Below are 21,455 nucleotides of genomic sequence, written 5' to 3'. Positions count from 1 at the left end.
TCAAGGAGTTAAGATACCACATGCATCATAGCCAAAAAAATCAAAACATAACACAGAAGCAGTGTTGTAACAAATTCAATAAAGACTTTAAAAAAATATCCATGCCAAAAAATCTTCAAAAAAATATTTGACAACTTCAGTGGTGTAAAGACAAGTATAATCTATGCTGGATCCATCATTCTTTATTCCTTCCAACTATATTCATTTGCTTCATATTTTAAAAGAAATTATAATTGAAACATTTATCTTGGCCTAAAACCATTAGGAGTCGCCAACACTTAGTCCCTGTTGGATAAGTCAGTTCTTCTCCATGGATAAAATGAATGAGCCATTGGGAAATCAAAATCTCCCTTCACTGGGAGATGCTGCTATCAAGAAATGACCTTGGAGAGATCTTTGGACAAGTGTGTTATGTCTAAGCAATTTCTCCATTCTTTGAAAGTTATGCAGTCACTGCCCAGGCTGCATTTCTGCGTCAATAAGTCCACAGTTTGTCTTATACTTTTCCTTTACCTCCAGATGAACCAAAAAATAAATACTCCCAGGTATAGACAGAGAGCTACGCTACATATTAGCTGCCACCACCTGCAAGTGTGGGACCATAAATCCACACCCCCTCCTCCACCGAGGCAGCCATTGTAGGCTGTCAGAACCATACATAAAACATGCCCTCTGCACGGTTTTATTGGCCTTCCTGATTTACTGTCCATACAGTCTCCAAGTTAAACACCAACAGAAGCACCCGAAAATATATTCTCCTGCAGCCCCTGTCTGAAAACCGCATTGCCCAAATAATGTCTGCCCATTCATCATTTCCTTCCTAATACCTGAGTGTCATTCTGGGAATTCATCCCTACAGCAGAGTTCTGTGAAATCTGTGATCACAGAGAAGGGGAGGCAGATCTCCAGAGTGAAGGCCCAAGCATTTAAAAAGTGAGCATGTTTCAAAAATGAGACTAAGCAATTGGAACAGTTGGTATCTGACTCCCCTTCAGTGGGGCTTTTACTGACTTCTCTTAATGTAATATCTGAATCTATCTTTCTTTAATGCATACCTCCTAGCAATAGGAGCAGTGATAACAAATTGAATAAATAAACCCATACTAAATAGTTCTTCCTGGAGACCATTAGGGAATGTCTGTGTTTATGCAGAATTCCAATTAGTCTCTGTGGAGGACCCAGGGGCACTGGCTTCTAGGCAGTGGTGATCCACTGGAACATAAGTATCAGGAGGCAGAAAGCAATCCTCAGACACAGGTTATCAGTATGAGAACGGGAGGGCCAGAGTGGAAGTGCTGCGATGTTGCAGGCTGATCTGGGTTTGAACATCAGCTCTGCAACAACTACATGCTGACACCTTGGAGTACCCAATTCCTTATCTACAAAATGAAGATAATGCCAATGGGGGATAGTGCTGACTGCAAATTCAATTTCAACCCCCTCCTTGATTTTGTTTAGGTTGCTTCCTATCCAGGGCCAGCTTCATGGATGTGACCTGTGTAGTCACACAGGGCCTCATGCTCAGAGGACTCCATGCTTGGTTACATGCTCTGCTATCACCATCTTCACATTCTTAGTAGTTGTATGTTTGAATTTGTGACTTGTAAGTAAGGTCTGATGGGACAGTGGGAAGTGGAGCATGCCTGTGAGCAGAGGAGATGCAGCATTATACGCCACCCTATTCACGGCTTCTGTGATTAACGGTAATTCTGTCCTCCTTGGCAGTGAATGGTTCAGGCCAGGTGTGCCACTCAAATCAGATCAATGAGAAGATTTCTAGGGGCTTCTGGAAAAGTTCTGTCTCCTGCTTCCAGAACTGACTCTCTCTGTTCTATCTTTCTCCAAGAATAAGGATGAAGCCCATGTGCAGAGCAGGGCAGCATTAAGAGAATCACATAAAAACAGAGCTAGGTCTTCTGGGCTAAGCAACCCGCATATTGGCTCTCCCTGTGGACTTCCAGGAATGTGAACCAACCATTCTATTGTTGCTAAATCCAGTTTCAGATGGATTTCCTGTAACTGGATTCTGAAAGCATACCAAGAGTTATCTTCTGACTGAGTGGACATATGTGTACAGCAGTGAAAAAGCAGAAGTCACCCCTGGCATTGGACCGGCCAACGAAAACCTCACAGGTCTTAAGGGAGGGGGTGATCTGATGGGTGAAGAGCAGGGAAGAGGCCATCCTGAAAGGGGCACCAGGGTATATCCAAGGGCATGAGGCAAACACAGGGGAACTGAGAGGGACACAGTTCCTCAGTTGTAACAATTCATACAGGGACAGTGGGTACCATGGAGTAGCTGCTCTGGATTTTTGAGGGTCCAGGGTTTTCTTGAGGTGCTGCATACCCTGTGCTAGAGAATAGTTCATAAATGCCTGGGTGGTCTGTGCAATCTGTGGTCATGCAATCATGGTAAAATCTTCAGCACTACTTTCCTATCACCTCATTTGGTCAAGCAAAGACACTTAACCGAAGCATTAATAGCTCAGTTTTGGTATCCAACCATCTGGACTTGAAACCCTACTAATAGTATCTCCTGGACAGGTTATTCTATCATTCTGTATGAAATGAAGGCAGAATGAAGGTATTAGTAGTATCTACCTCTCCCTTTTTTATGAGGATTATGAGGTCATCCAGTGTTTGGCACTTGGCAAGAGTTCCCCAGATGATCATCATTGTTATTAATACTCCTTTAATTGTCCTATGGTCTTCCCTGGTGGCTCAGTGGTAAAGAATCTGCCTGTAATGCAGGAGACATGGGTTCAGTCCCTGGATGGGGAAGATCCCCTGGAGAAGGAAACGGCAACTTACTCTAGTATTGTTGCCTGGGAAATCCCATGGATAGAGGAGCCTGGCAGGCTATAGTCCATAGGGTTGCAAAAGAGTTCAACACGACTTAGTGACTAAACAACAACAACAATTGCCCTACATGGCTCCTTGCAAGGGATATAACCTTGGGGTCCCACCACCACACAGCCTCCTCTCCTCTCTCTCATCTTTAAATGTTTGGAGCCTGCCATCAGTGATTGAAAACTCCTCTTCCACCTTCCTGGCACCTTCTACAGTGGCCTCCAAGCTGCAGGATGAATGCCTTCTGGGCACTGGACTCAGTGTGTCTGTTTCTGCCTCCCTGACATTTAGGTTGGAGAAGGATGCTTAAGAGGCTCTTTGGACCAAGTTCAACAACAGCCAGGCAACCTCTCTGGCTATACCTAGTCATCAAGGGAATGTCCTGAGTGACTTGAGTCCTGGCCCACTTTGAATTTATAGAAGAAAAGCTAAAATTTACACAAGAGATATCTATTTGACTGACTTTGCTTGATTTATAAGAATTTCTCAAATGAATAAAACATATTTTCACCATGCTGTAGTTGTTGTTCTGTCGCTAAGTTGTGTCCGACTCTTTGCGACCCCATGAACTGCAGCACATCAGGCTTCCCTGTCCTTCACTATCTTCTGGAGTTTATTCAAACTCAAGTCCATTGAGTCAATGATGCTCTCTAACCATCTCATCCTCTGCCACCCCATTATCCTCTTGCCCTTAATCTCTCCCAGCATCAGGGTCTTTTCCAATGAGTCAGCTCTTTGCATCAGGTGGCTCAAGTATTGGAGCTTCAGCTTGAGCATCAGTCCTTCCAGTGAATATTCAGCATTAATTTCCTTTAGGATTGACTGGTTTGATCTCCTTGCAAGAGATTTTCAAGAGTCTTTTCCAGTACCACAACTCAAAAGCATCATTTCTTCGGTGCCCAGTCTTGTCTATGATCCAACTCTCGCATCTATCTGTACATGACTACTGGAAAAACCATAGCTTTGACCATATGGACCTTTGTTGGCAAAGTGATATCTCTGCTTTTTAATACACTGTCTAGGTTTGTCATTGCTTTTCTTCCAAGGAGCAAGCATCTTTTAATTTCTTGGCTGTAGTCACCATCTGCAGTTATTTTGGAGCCCAAGAAAATAAAATCTGTCACTGCTTCTACTTTTTCCCCATCTATTTGCTATGAAGTGATCGGACTGGATGCCATGATCTTAGTTTTTTGAATGCTGAGTTTTAAACCAGCTCTTTCACTCTCCTCTTTCACACTCATCAAGAGGTCCTTTCTGCCATTTTGTGAAGTGCTGCCCAATTTGGTTATCTGCTTCCCCAGAGTATATCTGGCCACATTTTGTGTTTTTTTTCATTTGGTTACAGGAATCATATATGACTGTATTAGGTACTGCATATTGTCTTTAGTTTATTCATTTATTAGATATTTATTTAATATGAATTACATGCCAGGTACAATTTGGTGAACTGCTTTAATAGTTATCTGCATTCTATATATTATGTATGATATAACTGATGATGTTACATATATCACATATATTCTTTTGTATTTTCAAATACTTAGAATAAAACTTCAGAGGAAATATGCAATTTAAACCAAAAACTACTCTTAAAAATGTTCCTTCAAAACTTCAGCCAAGGATAGGACAGTTAGAAATTCAGCTGATTTCTGGCCTGTGGATTACTATAATCCTTCTGAGGTCAATGTAGGAATGTAGTTCCACTCAACACATCATTACTACTAATATTTACAGCTTGCTTTCTAAAAGTAAACAAACCAGGCATAATCAGAAAAATTCAATGCCACCATGTTCCAAACTTTCCATGAATCTTTTTTATCATGACATGGTGATAAAAACAAATAAAAATTCACAGATATAGTTCAATACCAGAAGATGATTTTTAATCTGACATATACAAAGTTTTAAAAATTCTTTTTTAATGAATATGCAGAATTGATCATGCTCTATGTCTGGGCACAAAAATCCTGTATGTTATCAATTATTTGAAACACACGGTACACATAGCCAACAAACACATAGAACCTGCCAATGTTGTTGGTAAGATTATGGGGATGGGGAGAGATTGCTTGCAGCTGTTATGTTAACTAAAGGACAAAATTACTCATCTACCACAGCATCTCTGTCAGGCTACCAGGCCTTTTTCTGCTTGGCTCTGAGTTGACATGGAGTTAGAAAGCTGATGCCTGGTCTCTGGCTCCAGTCAGCTTCCATGTAGAGCAGATCTTGAAGAGGAAGTTCTGGCAGGCTGAATTGCAACTTCTCATCTGGCTAATTCTCCATCACATGTAGGTTTGGATGGGGATGCCTGGGCGTGCCTTCTCCCACATGGATGTGGGTAAGGTTGGGGGTCAGGACCAGGCAAGGCTGGAGTCTGTAAGGCAGTCCATTAACAAGAATGAACAGGACTGAGCAGAGAGGCAGAGTTGGGGAGGAGGGGGCATTTTGAATTCCCTTTGCAGTTGTCTTGCTTTGTTCTGCATAATTTGCTGTAGCATTAACTCCATATAGGATGCAGCATAGCCACCAATACTGTCAGCTTTGCTTGCGAGATTTAAGTGCAGTTTGGGGTAAGTTTCTCTTTGGTACATTTCTGAGGGCCCAAAATCAGACATGATGTATAAACCCTTTCTGATAACTTCTGAGACATAGATCATAACATAGACTGAACATATGTTACAAAAAATGATGCTTCTCATGCATCCAGTCTTTACTTATGAGAAAGTGACACCTTTGTCACTTTTCTATGGGCTTATGTTCCCTAATGGTGGTAACAATCATTCTGTCAACTGATGCAAGTCAAAGATGAAGATGAACACAAGAATAGAAAAAAATTCTAAATGTATTATGTTCATTTCCATGATTAAAACATTAATGTGTATCAAAAGTCTTTGATAAAGTAAATATCCCATTGTTTTTCAAAGTCAGTGAAAATCATATTATCCTTCTTTTTTGTTTTGCCTATTCCACTTTCTGGATGTGCTAAAAAGCAATCAAATGCTAGGAAGATAGTTAAACTTAAAGAGGAAAGATTCATCAAGGACCTGTTGTTTGTGGCCATAGTTCTCTAACCATAGTGCCTCTTGGTCACAAACATTTCCTCCTTCCTGACACTGGAGGCCAATAGAGTTATTTTTCCTTCTAGCCCTGGTGATGGAATGAATTGACAGTCACCTTCTTGTGTCCTTCCACTGCTCCCTCCACCATGACTACTCCAAAGGGATACAACAGTTTCTTCTCAACAGGTACATAGAGGAAGCTCCACTCACCCAGGAATGGATAGAGAGAAAGACAAGCATGGACAACTAAATGATTTCTCTAAAGAGAGCAGTTCAGTTCGGTTCAGTCGCTCAGTCGTGTCCGACTCTTTGCGACCTCATGGACTGCAGCACGCCAGGCCTCCCTGTCCATCACCAACTCCCAGAATTTACTCAAACTCACGTCCATTGAGTCGGTGATACCATCCAACCATCTTGTCCTCTGTCATCCCCTTCTCCTGCCTTCAGTCTTTCCCAGCATCAGGGTCTTTTCAAATGAGTCAGTTCTTCACATCAGGTGGCCAAAGTATTGGAGTTTCAGCTTCAACATCAGTCCTTCCAGTGAATACCCAGGACTGATCTCCTTTAGGATGGACTGGTTGGATCTCCTTGAAGTTGAAGGGACTCTCAAGAGTCTTCTCCAATACCACAGTTCAGAAGCATCAATTCTTTGGTGCTCAGCTTTCTTTATAGTCAACTCTCACATCCATCCATGACTGGAAAAACCATAGCTTTGACTAGACAGACCTTTGTTGGGAAAACAATGTCTCTGCTTTTTAATATGCTGACTAGGTTGGTCATAACTTTTCTTCCAAGGAGCAAGCGTCTTTTAATTTCATGGCTGCAGTCACCATCTGCAGTGATTTTAGAGCCCAAGAAAATAAAGTCTGTCATTGTTTCCACTGTTTCCCCATCTATTTGCCATGAAGTGATGGGACCAGATGCCCTGATTTCCTTTTCTGAATGTTGAGTTTTAAGCCAGCTCTTTCACTCTCCCCTTTCACTTTCATCATGAGGCTCTTTAGTTCCTCTGCTTTCTGCCATAAGGGTGGTGTCATCTGAATATCTGAGGTTATTGATATTTCTCCTGGCAATCTTGATTCCAGCTTGTGCTTCATCCAGTCCAGCATTTCTCATTATGTACTCTATATATAAGTTAAATAAGCAGGGTGACAATATACAGCCTTGACGTACTCCTTTCCCAGTGTAGAACCAGTCTGTTGTTCCATGTCCAGTTCTAACTGTTGCTTCCTGACCTGCATACAGATTTCTCAAGAGGCAGGTCAGGTGGTCTGGTATTCCCATCTCTTGAAGAATTTTCTACCATTTGTTGTGGTCCACACAGTCAAAGGCTTTGGCATAGTCAATAAAGCAGAAATAGATGTTTTTCTGGAACTCTCTCGCTTTTTCGATAATCCAACGGATGTTGGCAATTTGATCTCTGGTTCCTCTGCCTTTTCTAAATCCAGTTTGGACATCTGGAAGTTGATGGTTCACGGTTTCATGAACTGAAAGAGTCATCAGAGCTCGGAGTAAAAAAAGGGTCATGTGGTGGGGCCTGTTCTATCAGAAGGGAAAGACCACATTCTTGGCCATGGAGGAAACTTTCTTTGAAATGAAATTAGGTTGCTCACTTTAAGAAAATAATTAATGTTCATCTGTTTACCTTAGCTGCAACTCCCTTAGGTGGAAAGCTGGTCTAGGATTGGAGTGCTCCATTGCATCGATGTTTTGGACTCATCGCTGTTTTCCTCCAGATCTTGCAAAACCCAAGAAGAGGAAGCACCAGCAAAGACTGTTGAGATGTCAAGGCATTGACTCAAGCTGCAAGTCAGAGGAAGGTGTTGAAAACCTACTCCTCTTTCAGAGGAGGGGTATAGATTTCTTGGGGAAGACCATAGGCTACTTGTTGGGGGGTGGTGGTGTCAGGGTTGGAGGAGGTGCTAGGACCAAAGAGCAGAGAGGAGTGAGGGACTCTGCCTAGAGAAACAAGAGTCATGAGGGTCTTTGTTTAGGTGGTTCTTCTCATTTGTGCCACAAGAGGACAGCTAAGTGAGTTGCCATTGTTGGTTGTATCTCCTTCCACCAAAGCATCACAACCTCACTACCTCCCAGTTATTACCACCCCAACCCATTTTTGGATGGAGGCAGTGAAACATATACCAGCATCCTAGAGGTCCCTGGGATAAAATGTCCAGAAAGTAGAGACATGATGATGCAACTTCTTTATTGTTTCTGCAGATTAGTGAAGATTCCTGTAATAGTGACTTATGTGACCAAAAACGTATTCACCTTAACCAGCAAATGACATGGCAACCCAAGATGTTACGAAATTCTTCTTCCTAAATTTCTTTGAAATAAAAATCTTATAAAACCATCCAAACTGAAAGGTGAGAAGGCATGTGGAAAACTTGAATCAAGAGCTCACAGTAGAGGACTTCCCTGGTAGTCCAGTGGTTAAGAATCTGCCTGCCAATGCAGGAGACATGGGTTCGATCCCTGGTTTGGGAAGAGAGAAGCCATTGCAATGAGAAGCCCATACACAGCAACTAGAGAAAGCCAGCATGCAGCAGTGAAGACCCAGAACAGCCAAAATTAAATAAATTATGTTTTTAAAAAAGGAGCTCACAGCAGAGAAAGTCCAAAGTAAGATGTAAGAGTGTGATGAGAACACTCAAGCCCAACATGGTAAGGAGGCCAGGATGCTCAATCCTTTTATACTAGAATCATCGTAAAGATGTAAACAATGATGATGAGAATTCACTGAGTGCTTACAAAGTACCAGGCACTGTCCTAAGTGCTTTCCGTGTAACAGCTCATTTAACAAGCAAATGTTTGCCAATCAAGTCCAAACAGAAGAAGAAAATTCCTAATGTTTCCCTCAAAAAGCATGCTAAAGTTTAAATGGTCTTCTTCCTTGATACAGTTCATTATTCACTAAGTATTGATAGCATCCTTAGATGAAACGCAAGCAGACACCAATATGACAAGACCAACTTTACTAGACTTTCCTAATGATAAGGTTCCCATCAGAGGAACCTGGTATTTCAGACTATTACAGAAGTGGGTACCAGTCTTTTTGTTGTAAAGATTCTGGTTGAAATAAGACCCAGTCTTCTGAGCAACATAAATTGAAGCAGCATTAGCTAAATAAGTAAACTATCTTTTAATCAAAACTAATTTAACTACCTTTTTCTGTTTATAATTCATTAATTTTTAAAATGTGTTATTATACGAAACATACAAGTCATTAATTAAAATCCCTATAATCAAATTAGACTCTGTGAGTCTGGGAAACTTTAAGCTAATGTATAGGGGTTGGCATGGTAATGCAGGAAGTTGTAATTATGTACCTTTCAGGGCAAAGACCTAGAAAGGAGAAGACAAACAATTTGTGGGAGATACTAGCACCAAAAATCAAGTTAATCTGTGACTTAAGCCCTCTGTAATTTTGTTTGCCAGCAATTCACCATGTGGGGGGGAAAATGGATAGTAAGAAGGCATAAAAGATCATATTTCAAAGCTCCCTATAATTGCCAATTTCACTCTATTCCACTCTCTAAAATTGCCATTTCCTATTCTGGGCAGAGTAGGAAGGGGGAAGAGAAGGCAGGGAGATAATGGTGTCATAAAGTGATGAGCTTGAAGGAGGAAGTGGAATCATTGCTTCTGAATGGCAGGAAGCAAGTGCTTCCCTCAGGGGAAGGATTCTATCTAATCTGTGGATTAGAACCCAGCCTCCACTCAGTGTTAAGGGCCAATTACCAAGCTAGAACAATGCAGAAGTCACAGGCACCAAACCTACAATCTGTATGTATACCTCCCTGCCTGATCATGGAGGACTGGAATTTATCAGGCACTTAGTTCTTACTATCCTTCAGGGTAGCTAGCTGGTCATATATTGGAGGTCATAGGGCTGACCATCGACTCTCATCCCCCTGCCTTTTGTGAAGCAGGGCATAATCAATGAAAACTTTTTAGTCTTTTTGTATAATTCTTCACTTTCTCTCTTGCCTTATTCAAACTCCACTGAATCAGCTTCTCTGAGATTGTCTCTCCCCACCCCCACCACCACATCAGTCCCAATTTCTCTGTTTAAAATGAAAACTGATGGATTATAAAATCTAGTTACTGGGCAAATAACTTGCCTGATGTGGACAGGAAATGTAAACAGTAACCACAATAACCTCGAGGACATTACTAATGGCAGGGGAGGTAAAGGACTTCGCTTTTAAAACTCCAAAAGGTTAGCAACAGTGGAATCAATTGCATGACTGTAGTCAATAGTGCTGGTCCTGTGTTATGTTATTTGCAGTAGAGGCAACTCCCCCCCACTCTGGGGACATTGGGGAAGGGGCTCTTTCCCAAAGTCAGTGACTTTAGAACTAGGACAAGAGTAGGGGCCAAAGAAGCATTCTCTTCTTAGATGATGCTAAGTGTGATGTGTGTGTCTAGAACACAGTTACAGGTAACATATTGGTGAATAAAGTAAATGGTTTCTTAGTTACCAAGACAATTCCAATTTTCATTGGAGTTACACTGGAGACAATTTCACTTATTAGGAGCTGATTCACAAGAAGAATTCATTCACATCTTAGCTTTGTACTGGGACGTTGTTTATGAAACAGCTAATGGGGACTGGGGAGGGACCTCACTGCTGAGTTAGCCGGCCACACTTGAGTCCAGGGGTTTGGGACAGTCTACTTATCAACACAAACCAGCCGCCATGTGCTAATAAACCACGGTGGTAATGAAAAGCTATGCTGTTGTAAAGTGACATTTGTCAGCTGCTATAATGTGGCATGAAAAGGACACCCAGGCTTCTTTGCTTGTAATGGACCCCTTTCCATCCTTGTTTCCACAGAACTACCTCTAGTCTCCTTTTGACCGCATTCACTAGAGGAAAACACTTGACTGAAAATAGCCTGATAATGTGTGATGGCTACACAACTTTGTGAATGTGCTTAATGCCACTAAATTTCACACTTAAAAATGGCTTTATATAGTAGTAAAGAACTAGTCTGCCAATGCAGGAGACATAAGAGACGCGGGTTCGATCCCTGGGTTGGAAAGATCCTCTAGAGGAGGGCATGGCAACCCACTCCAGTATTTTTGTCTAGAGAATCTCATGGACAGAGGAGCCTGGTGGGTCACAAAGAGTCAGACACAACTAAAGCAACTTAGCACGCATGCATGCATACATAAATATAATGTGTATATATATAGACATAGATATATCGCATCTTTATCCATGCATCTGTTGATAGACACTTCTGTTACTTCCATGTCTTGGCTACTGTGAATAGTGCTGCAGTGACTATGGAAATGCAGATATCTCTTCTAGATCCTGACTTCAATTGTTTCAGATATATGCCAAGAAATGAAATTGCTGGGTCATATAATAGTTCTATTTTAAATATTTTAGGAATTTTCATACTGTTTTCCACAGTGGCTACATCAATTTACATTCCCAACAATAGTGCATAAGGATTTCCTTTTCTCCACATTCTCATTAACACTTGGTATTTATTGTCTTTTTGATAACAGCCATTCTAACAGGTGTAAGGTGATATCTCATTGTGGTTTTGATTTGCATTTCTCTATCATCAATGATGTTGAGCATCTTTTTTATGTGTCTATTGGCTATCTGTAAGTCTTCTTGGGAAAAAGTTTATTCAGGTCCTCAGCCCATTTTCAAATTATATTGTTTGGGTTTTGACTTTTGAGTTGTATGCATTCTCTCTATATTTTGGATATTAACCCCTTATCAGATACATGATTTTCAAATAAATTCTCCACTTCTGTAAATTGCCTTTTCATTTTGTTGATGGTTTCAGTGAGAATTTTAGCTAAATCTATAGCCACAAGTCTTCTTCCGTTGTCACAAAACCATTCCATCCTGCCAATTTTCAGTCAAGCAGGGACTCAGATGATTAAGAAATAGTTTTCCTATTCTGTCACAAAGCACAGATTCCCTGGAAGACCGGTAGGATTGATTTCATGTGCTCTGGGTTTTTGTTAGCTGCCTCGAAGGTTGCATTTGTGCACGTGTGTTCAGTTGTGTCCAATTCTTTGCGACCCTATGGGCTGCAGCCTGCCAGGCTCTTCTGTCCATGGGGATTCTCCAGGCAAGAATACTGGAGTGGGTTGCCACTTCCTTCTCCAGAGGATCTTCCTGACCCAGGGATCAAACCCAGGTCTCCTGCATTGCAGATGATCTCCTGCATTACAGGGAGATTCTTAACTAACTGAGCCACCAGGGAATAGAAAACAGAAAACATGGAAATTAGGAATGTGAGTGACTTAGAGGTGAGCCTGTTACTCTCTGAGAAGTTTAAAAACATGTACCAAGGTAGAAATAATCATGTCTGTGTGTAACCGGGGTGGTGGTTTTCTTTCCAAAAGGGATTCTGAGCATCAGGGTGTTATAACTGGTTTCCTTGCTTTATTTTCTCTCTACCTGATTTTTCTACTGAAGAAATTCTGTGGGCTATCACAGAGAAAGAGGGAAAATGCAATACCACTGTGGAATAGGTTGTTGATGAGCCAAAGGAGAGGACTAGCATTTAGGAAGATACAGTGATGCCTGACCAAAGTAAAACAAATTTTACCGACAAACCAGTTAGATTCTGATAAGAGTTGAAACTGTCTTCTGTCACAATGTCACATTTTAGTTTTCAATGACAATTTTATGGGCTTTTCAGAAATTAAAATAACAGTAAAAATATCAATAATTACATGAATGCCAAAATAGATGTGTTGGGCTTGTTTGATATTCTTGCAATAGTTTAAGTCCTTTGGGTAATCAGATTAAATCACATGAAAAGTAACTCCAGAGCTAAAAGCTAGTGTCATTCCAGGCAAGAGACCAGCATGAGCACACAAATTAATTCCTGGGTAAACCAGAGAGAAAGGAGTTAAGGCTTTGATCCAAGACTTAAGATTTTCAAATCATCTCCTAGTTCAATTAAAGAGCTATCTCCCAAAGGGAATCACTGGAAGCCGGGGTAGACCTTGTGCTCCTTTCGTTACCACTAAGTGTCCCAGAGAAGAAAACATGCTCTTGAAGTTGCTGACCTGCCAAGTGAGAAAAAGTGCCCTGTGGGGAGGGCATGGAGAAACTGACACTCACTGTGAAGGAGTTTGCCGTTTTCTCCCCTTCGTGACCTTGGGCAAATGACTTCAGCACCTTTGAGCAGGGCACTGCCTTTCCGACGCTGTGAAAATGGCTGTTATGTCTATGGATCATGCAGAGGTGCCACGAGGCTTAATTTATTAGTTAATGTTTATGTTACACTCTGCAGCTCTTAGATGAAAGGTGTTATAGAAATGCAAAGCAGCAATATATTATCTAAACATCTGCCTCCTCAAATAGCTCTCTAGAAAGTCTTCATTGCGTCAGCAAAAATGATTCCTCCCAAAATGGATAATTCTGTCTAGGTCTTTCTTGGTCTATAAATTGTTTCCTCCTCCTTTCAGTACACAGCGTCTCTGTGCAGGATACACTCTGGTGGCTGCACTTTCCATCCTGTCCTTGGAATGTTCACTGCCGATGCTGCTTCCCTGTGTGTGTGTGCCCTGCAGTTTCTCACAGGTCCAGCTTTTCCTCACCATGTCTGTCCTCTTCATTCTTTACTCCAAAGAGCCTTTATAATTAGGCTTTTCTTTTGATGCTTACTTTTACACATGGGCAGGTGACCTCTAACCCAAGGGCTTGGTGTTTGAAAATTTGGCAGTAAAATCAAGAAAAACTACTTAAAAACTTCTCGAAAATAAAAGAAAATACAAAAAAAGATTGGTCCAAGTTTGAACATGTTTTGGTGAGATTAATTGCTGAATTGTGAAAGATTACATTGGAGATTATTTCTGCTAAAATTAATTCTGTCCATAATTTTAAAACTCTGCCAAGTATCCTACAGCAAATGGATATTTATTTCCATAGAATTCCATAGTTTTATATATATATATGTATATATATAACTATATATATAGTTCATATATATATATATATATATATACACTTAGATTTTGTTGTTGTTTAGTCACTAAGTCATGTCTGACTCTTTTGCAACCCCATAGACTGTAGCCCACCAGGCACCTCTGTCCATGGGATTTCTGAGGCAAGAATACTGGAATGGGTTGCGATTCCCAGGGGATCTTACCAGACCCAGGGATTGAACCCACCTCTCCTTCTTGGAAGTCAGATTCTTTACCACTGAGCCACCTGGGAAGCCCATACTTACATTTAGGTAACTTCTTTTCAATTGCAGCTAGAGAGATAAATGAGTAATAAATTATATCAACCTACTATATTCAAAGGTTTTCCTCTTCCCATATTTTTACTTCAATTTTGAGAGTATTTTTTTCTTCTTCGCATGCTATTCCTCAGCCCTATTGTTCGTGCTTATGGGAACGCCCTAAAATGTCCCTGGGATTTGTTTTAATCAAGTATAAAAAGATGACAGACACAGAGACAACTGACTTTGAAAGAAGAGTTTATTACAGTTCCCAAGAGGAAAGGGAATGCTGTGCCATGCAGGACCACCAGGGGAAGCACCCAAGTCATTTGGGAAGCAGAAGTAACGGAAAAGCATGCCCCGGGCCTCTATTGTGGTCTCTGCAGAAAGGGATGGGCGAGGCACGGTTGGCAAGGTTGAGCGGGCTTAGGATTGGACAGGCTCTGGGCTATGAGGATGCTCTTTAGTTGTCCATTCCCAGGCCCCAGCGTGATATGAGGCAGGGAAAATATTGGCTTGCTGTGTGAGCATTTGATAAAGGAGGTAGTTGGGGACGTGCACTTTGGATTGGTTGATTTGTATATGAAAGTTGTGCTCACAGACAAGGTGTTTGTTACCTCAAAGAATTAGCTAGCTCTGGGAGGGTGGTCTCTCCTCAGGTTCACAAGGCCCCCAAGATGTCACAACATCATAAAATATAGACAATGAAAAACATGGTAACACAGGGGGATCTTCTCTGAAATATTCCAAGAAAACCTTCAAAATAAATAAGAGTTTGGCCACATAGATCTCTCAGTTTTTACTTAGTGATAAAATACATGCATTATAAAGAAGAAAATTTGTGAAAATAATCATGAAAATAGCTATCACTGATGAAAGCTTACTATGTCTAGCAATTAGTGAAATACTACATACACTGTCATTTGAAATATTCAACTAAGAATGCTAAAATGAGGAAGAAAAGATTAAGTTACCTTCCTGCTCTTATTTACTTGTTGTGTTGTTGTGAAGTATCTCAGCTCGAGGTTTGTGAGAGGCTGCTCCAGGGGGGCTTTGAAAGAGGTAAATCAGCATTTTCTTCCTTCTTCACACAGATTGAGTCAGCCTCTCAACACTCATCTGTGGTGTTGTAAAGCTGCTCACTTAAGTGCCTAACCTGCCATGTTGGTCATTTGAATTAATTCTAGCATTGTGTGGGAGCTCAGTTCTGACACATGGCTCTAATTGAAAATCTCTCCATCTATAATGTCCTCGGTTTGTGGATAAGTGTTCTTAGAGTGGCATCATAGAGGCAGTTATCACCTGGCGTATGGGCCACTATTCTCCAGACCATACCCATGAGTGGTATTGTTTTGTCTAAGCAAGGATGCAACCTTGGAATCTCTCAACATAGCATTCTAGGAATTCATAACCTATTTTCCTAGGTTACATGAGATATAAGGCATATTTAATGTATTTGCCATTTCTATATGAAAGAATGAAGATCTTGTCTCTATCTATGGTTACAATTAAATTTTAGAATTGTTGATTGAAAGATAATCAATAAATTGTTTATTGATTTAAAAGTTAAAGATGTAATTTGATTTTTATATATTTATAATGGATCTTTATCTTAGGAAATGTGCAATGTCGGCTCCTGTTAACTTAGCCCATTTCCCAGTGGCTTTAGGTGGCATCTATTACTTGGCTCTGATATCAGGACAACTCTCTCCCACAGGGAACTGATTCTGTAGGTGTGGTAAGGTTTGTCCGGCACTGCAGCAGCCAGTCTTACCCGGTCTTGTTCTTCAACCTCAACCTCCCTATGCTTCTCCCCTAGCTTTATAGGGGAAGGCACTTGATTCTCGCTGGATACCACCATCCCGGGATCCATAGTGACTGGTTGTAGCTGAACCAATCACAGTCCTTCCTGATTCTGATGCTTTAGCATCAGGGGAGACTGTCTGCTGGAGTTGATAGACCAAGAGGGTATAAGTAAGGGGCTGGTGGTGGTCAACTTCCCATCATGTGGAAGATACCTTGTAAGCTCAGCCTAGAGGTGGAGAGAGACAGAGACCTTGAATCTAGCTGTTTCTGAGGTTGCAGTTGGGATGCCAGGTATACTATTTAAACTTCCAAGGTAAGAGCCAATAAATTAATTTTTTTCCCCTTAGGCTAGTTTAAGTTGAACTTGCAACCAACAGAGCTCTAATTAATACAAAAAATGTTTTTAAAATGTCAAAGAGATATTTTTACTTGATAGTGCTATTTTCTAGTGTTTCAACTGTTGAACAGTTGCTTAATAGTGAAGAGATATACCCTTATGGCAGAAAGTGAAGAAGAACTAAAGAGCCTCTTGATGAAAGTGAAAGGGGAGAGTGAAAAAGTTGGCTTAAAGCTCAACATTCAGAAAACTAAGATCATGGCATCTGGTCCCATCACTTCATGGCAAATAGATGGGGAAACAGTGGCTGACTTTATTTTTGGGGGCTCCAAAATCATTGCAGATGGTGATTGCAGCCATGAAATTAAAAGACACTTATCCCTTGGAAGGAAAGTTATGACCAACCTAGACAGCATATTAAAAGGCAGAGACATTACTTTGCCAACAAAGGTCTGTCTAGTCAAGGCTATGGTTTTTCCAGTGGTCATGTATGGATGTGAGAGTTGGACTATAAAGAAAGCTGAGCGCTGAAGAATTGATGCTTTTGAACTGTGGTGTTGGAGAAGACTCTCTAGAGTCCCTCGGACTGCAAGGAGATCCAACCAGTCCATCCTAAAGGAGATCAGTCCTGGGTGTTCATTGGAAGGTCTGATGTTGAAGCTGAAACTCCAGTACTTTGGCCACCTAATGAGAAGAGCTGACTCACTGGAAAAGACCCTGATGCTGGGAAAGATTGAGGGCAGGAGAAGGGGACGACAGAGGATGAGATGGTTGGATGGCATCACCGACTCAATGGACATGGGTTTGGGTGGACTCTGGGAGTTGGTGATGGACAGGGAGGCTTGGCTTGCTGTGGTTCATGGGGTCGCAAGGAGTTGGACACGACTGAGTGACTGAACTGAACTGAAGAGAAGAGATATATGATTTGTATAACTTTTACTGAGCTTACTATGTGTGAGATGTGCACTTTCCACTTGGTGAATCATTTAATTCTCATAAAATCATTTGAGGTGGGTATTGCTAGCATTATTACGCAGAGACAGAAACTGGGACACTGAATAGTCAAGAAACTTGTTGAAAATTACTGAGCCTAGAAGTGGAAGAGCTGGGATTTGAACCAGGCAGACCGGCTCTAGTCTGTGTTTTTTAGCCACTGCACTAATACTTAGAGCCTGGATCTGTCCTCTCAGTGGGAAAGTTTTTCGAAACAGAAGAGAACAAGGCACAGTTCTTACCTCCTTTCTATGCCTCATATGCTTCCCTAGCCCCTGAGTGCTGTTCTAACCTTCAAAGGTGAACAGGAAACCCTAATTACCCTTTATATGAGAATCTGAAAATCACTGCCCTTTAGACATGAAAAGAACATTTCAGAAGAAATGCTACCCATGAGCTTCAGTCTAAATAGACACAATACTTCTCCTTAAAAATGTCCATCTTATCATAAGTATATAAATCTATTGAAAGATGGTATTAAACCAATGATGGATTAAACTCAAAATATACAGGTGAACCACAGTATACAATATAGGATAAATATTATCTAAGAAAGCCAAATATTATGAGATGAGAAAAGACAATCCTACTGCTCAGGGATTGGAATCAAAAGCAGGAAAGTCTGCTGTGCTTCAGTGGGTAAAGTCACAAAGTTTTCATTTTCGTTGTTAAGTAGGGAAGATTCTCCTTGAAGCTCAAATTCTTGCTGCCCTCTGTCCCAGTCCCCCGTAGAATTGTCAAATCCCTCTTTTGGCTCTTAGTTAGTTGATTACCTGCTGAAATCCTGCAATTGCCACAGCTGTTGCTATTTTAGCTCCTTGAATTTATGAGCACCAGTGCATCTCCCTCGCATCTGCTTTGGCTGTTGCTTTTGAAATGAGCAGCAGCATGGGGGGTTGTGGGGGATGCAGCCTAAACAGTTCTGTGGGGCTCAAGGCAGCTAAGAAAAGGAGCAAATCTTTACTTGGTGATTGCAACATTAGCAACATTAAATGTGTCTATCTTTTTCTGAGGAATGCCAAGTATTTAATATTTTAAAAGAGAGAGTCCTGACTCATCACCCAAAAGCACAAGGACACATGCTAAAAATAGTGGCATGACTCTGCAGAGGGCTGACAGTGGGATTTGCTTTTCAAATAGAGGGGTAATCTTTGGAGAGAGGACAATTACCTTCTCTCTAAAGGATGCTGTCAGCTCAGGAAGCTCTTCCTTTCAGGTGATTGCTAGGTGAATAGAGGAGCTGAGGGCAGGGAGGGAGGGGGATGTGGATTTGGAGGGAGGTGATATCATTTCTGTAAGCATTTCTCCTCACTTTTCTTAATGGAAATCAGCATCCACTCTGGTGTCCTTAAGGTCTAGATCCAATTGACTTTAGTTAAAGAGCAAGCCCATCGACATCTTTACAAGTCCTCAATTGGATTTGGGCTTTGATTTGGGGAAAGCTATTCTCCACGGACAGAGAAGCCTGGTGGGCCATGGATTACAAAGAGTCAGACAGGACTGAGCAATTGAGCACACACACACACACACTCTACATGTCTGCCTGGTTTTGTCTAACCTTGTGTTGCCACAGGCTTAGAGGAAGGCCATTTGCTGAGAAGGTTCACTAAGTACAATAAGGTGGCTTCTGCAGAGCCAGATGTTTGGGATCTTGACATGGCCCACAGCTGGGCTCACTGGCTCACCGGCTCGTTATGCAGAAGTAACCAGCTGAAGCACCTAGAGTGAAACTGCATCTCTCCTGCTCTGAGCATCAAAGACCAGACCATCTCTCTGTTTCTACGCATAATGGCTCCTTCGGAAGACAGGGAGAGGATGGTTCTCTCCACCAAATGAATTCTGGTCAACTTCAGGTGAGTCGACACACTCCATTAAAATAAAGCTGATTTAACAAATCATTGCTGAATGGCATATTTAAAGTAGAATCACCAAAAGTTATGTGTTAACATTTTTGTAAGAAACGGTAAAAGGAGAAAAAATGCTTTATTTGGGTTGTGTTGGTCAAATCCTGAGGAGCATTAACTTTCTGAGCAGAGAAGAACTTTCAGAGCCCTGAAACAGAAACTGGATACACAAAAGCTACATGGCTGACCTCGGCTCCTGCCCTGCAGTTTCACATACAGGTGTGGAACTTCCCCTTTGTAAGCTGTTGTGCTCTCACTGAGGACGACTAGAAACGCCCCATAAAATATAATTGATTTAAAATTTGTCTTAAAATACCTAATAGGGCTGCTGATGCCCATGCATCACAACTGTATTTTGGTGGGGCTTCCCTTGGAGAAGGGAATGGCAACCCACTCCAGTATTCTTGCCTGGAAAATCCCATGGACAGAGGAGCCTGGCAGGCTACATTCCATAGAGTCGCAAACAGTCGGACACAACTGAGCTCTCTCTCTCTCCCTGGTGACTCAGTGTTAGAAGAATCCGCCTGCCAACGCAGGAGATGTGGATCAGATCCCTGGGTTGGGAAGATCCCCTAGAGAAGGGAATGGCAACCCACTCCAGTATTCCTGCCTGGAAAATCCCATGGACAGAGGTGCCTGGCAGGCTACAGTTTATGGAGAACAGAAGAGTCAGACATGACCTAGCAACTAAGCAACAACAACATTTTGAGGAGGGTAGAATCACAGATAGGAGAGCTGTTGATTGGCAGCTTCTGTTAATCTGGGACTTCTTAGATTTTGGATATATAGTGAAAGCCTGAGAATCTGATCTTTAGACAGAGAACGGCTACTGGACATGGAGAAAACAGCTAAGCTCTTAACAGCCTTGCAGGGTCAGAAAGAATGTTAACAGAGGGTAGGAAGAAGCTGTGAGCATAAGCATGCTATGGGTACCTTTTATTGTGTTTCATGGAAGGAATGGAGAATAGTGGTCAATCCTGTAAGAAGGTTAGATAAGAGCTTTTTAAGAAAGAGTTGTTCAGGATAAGGAACAGCTTTTGTTAGCTAAAGGGGGAGTATTCCAGAGAATTAAAATAAGTGATACTTCAACAATGAGACAAGTTAAACTTGTGAAACCGTGGCTGATCATTAGTTAAATCCATTTCACCTGACTTCACTAATCAAGGTTTTAAGACTTGGATGTCTTCCAAGCTGCTTGTAGCCTAAACAATAAGATAGTTGCACGAGTTTTCCAGGAACCTGGCCTCAGCTGTATCTAGTTTGGATTCAGCTGGTTAAGATTGGATAGGACCACCAACCCTCCAACTGGACATGCGTGAGTTTCCACTTGGTGACCTTTTGACTTCAGAGGGCCGAAAAACTCCACCCCCAGATCATGCCAAGTGCCTCCACGTTTGAAGCTACATAGGCTTGTAGTTAATTACGCCTGCGCAGAACCACAATTACAAACCATCACCCAACCATCTTTCCCCACACCACTCACGCCCTCAATAGCCCCTCTCACCGCTCATGCTCACAGGGCTCAGAACACTCTGCTGCTCTTTCCCCCAAATTCTCAGACCCTTGGCCTTCAGGAAGGTGGGCCAGAAGCTTGTTCTGTCTTCATGCTTGGCTGCCTCGCAAATTAAAACCTTCTTTTTGCTGCAAACCTCAGCTTCTTGGCATTTTGATTTCAGGCATCGGGCAGAACGAATCCGGTCCAGTCACACTACCTTCAGGTATTGATTAAACTTTTTTCCCAAAGAATGAAAATGAAATATATATATGTATCACCAGTACATGTACTATGATGTATACTTGTAATATGTCCATAGTAACATAGGATAGTTACATAGGATACATGTAATATATCCAGTCATAATTTCTTTTAATTAATATATTTAACATAAATGATATTTCTGCTATGCTCGAAACAGGCTTTCTGAAGTTTAAAGTTTTCCTCTACTGTCCTCATTCACGAGTTTAGGAGGAAAAGAAACGGCTTGATAGGCAAAATCTGATCCTGTTTGGATTATTGGAAGCTCCAAATTAATGCATTGCAAGTTGTACTGTACTATGTGGCACATTAGGCCACTTTCAGACTCAGATTCATGAAGAATGGAGTTAATAATGTACGTATGATATGCACAGAATGCCACCAATATTCTCATGAATATGGGAGTGGAATTCTTTTAAATTCAGACCTGTGACAAGAATGCAGCTCAGGCCTATCCACTTGGTGTCTGCCTATACTTAGATATTGTGCCAGGCTGTTTCGTTGTTAAGTCATGGCTGACTCTTTGTGACCTCA

The 21,455-nt window shown here is 41.5% G+C and overlaps 1 long non-coding RNA gene across 1 annotated transcript in view; it reads left to right on the top strand.

Annotated features, from left to right (window-relative positions):
• Positions 1–21,455, top strand: part of LOC145513373 (uncharacterized) — a 285,374-nt gene that overhangs the window by 200,203 nt on the left and 63,716 nt on the right. The window contains exon 4 of the long non-coding RNA XR_014059337.1: positions 18,835–19,114. This is a non-coding gene — a long non-coding RNA (uncharacterized LOC145513373). The remainder of the gene's footprint in view (positions 1–18,834; positions 19,115–21,455) is intronic.

Source organism: Giraffa tippelskirchi, chromosome 7 (genome assembly GCF_054371585.1).
Source record: "Giraffa tippelskirchi isolate mGirTip1 chromosome 7, T2T-mGirTip1v1.2.pri, whole genome shotgun sequence".
Taxonomy (NCBI): domain Eukaryota; kingdom Metazoa; phylum Chordata; class Mammalia; order Artiodactyla; family Giraffidae; genus Giraffa; species Giraffa tippelskirchi.
The sequence above is the reverse complement of the archived record's forward strand: the minus strand, read 5'-3'. Positions and strand labels throughout refer to the sequence as shown.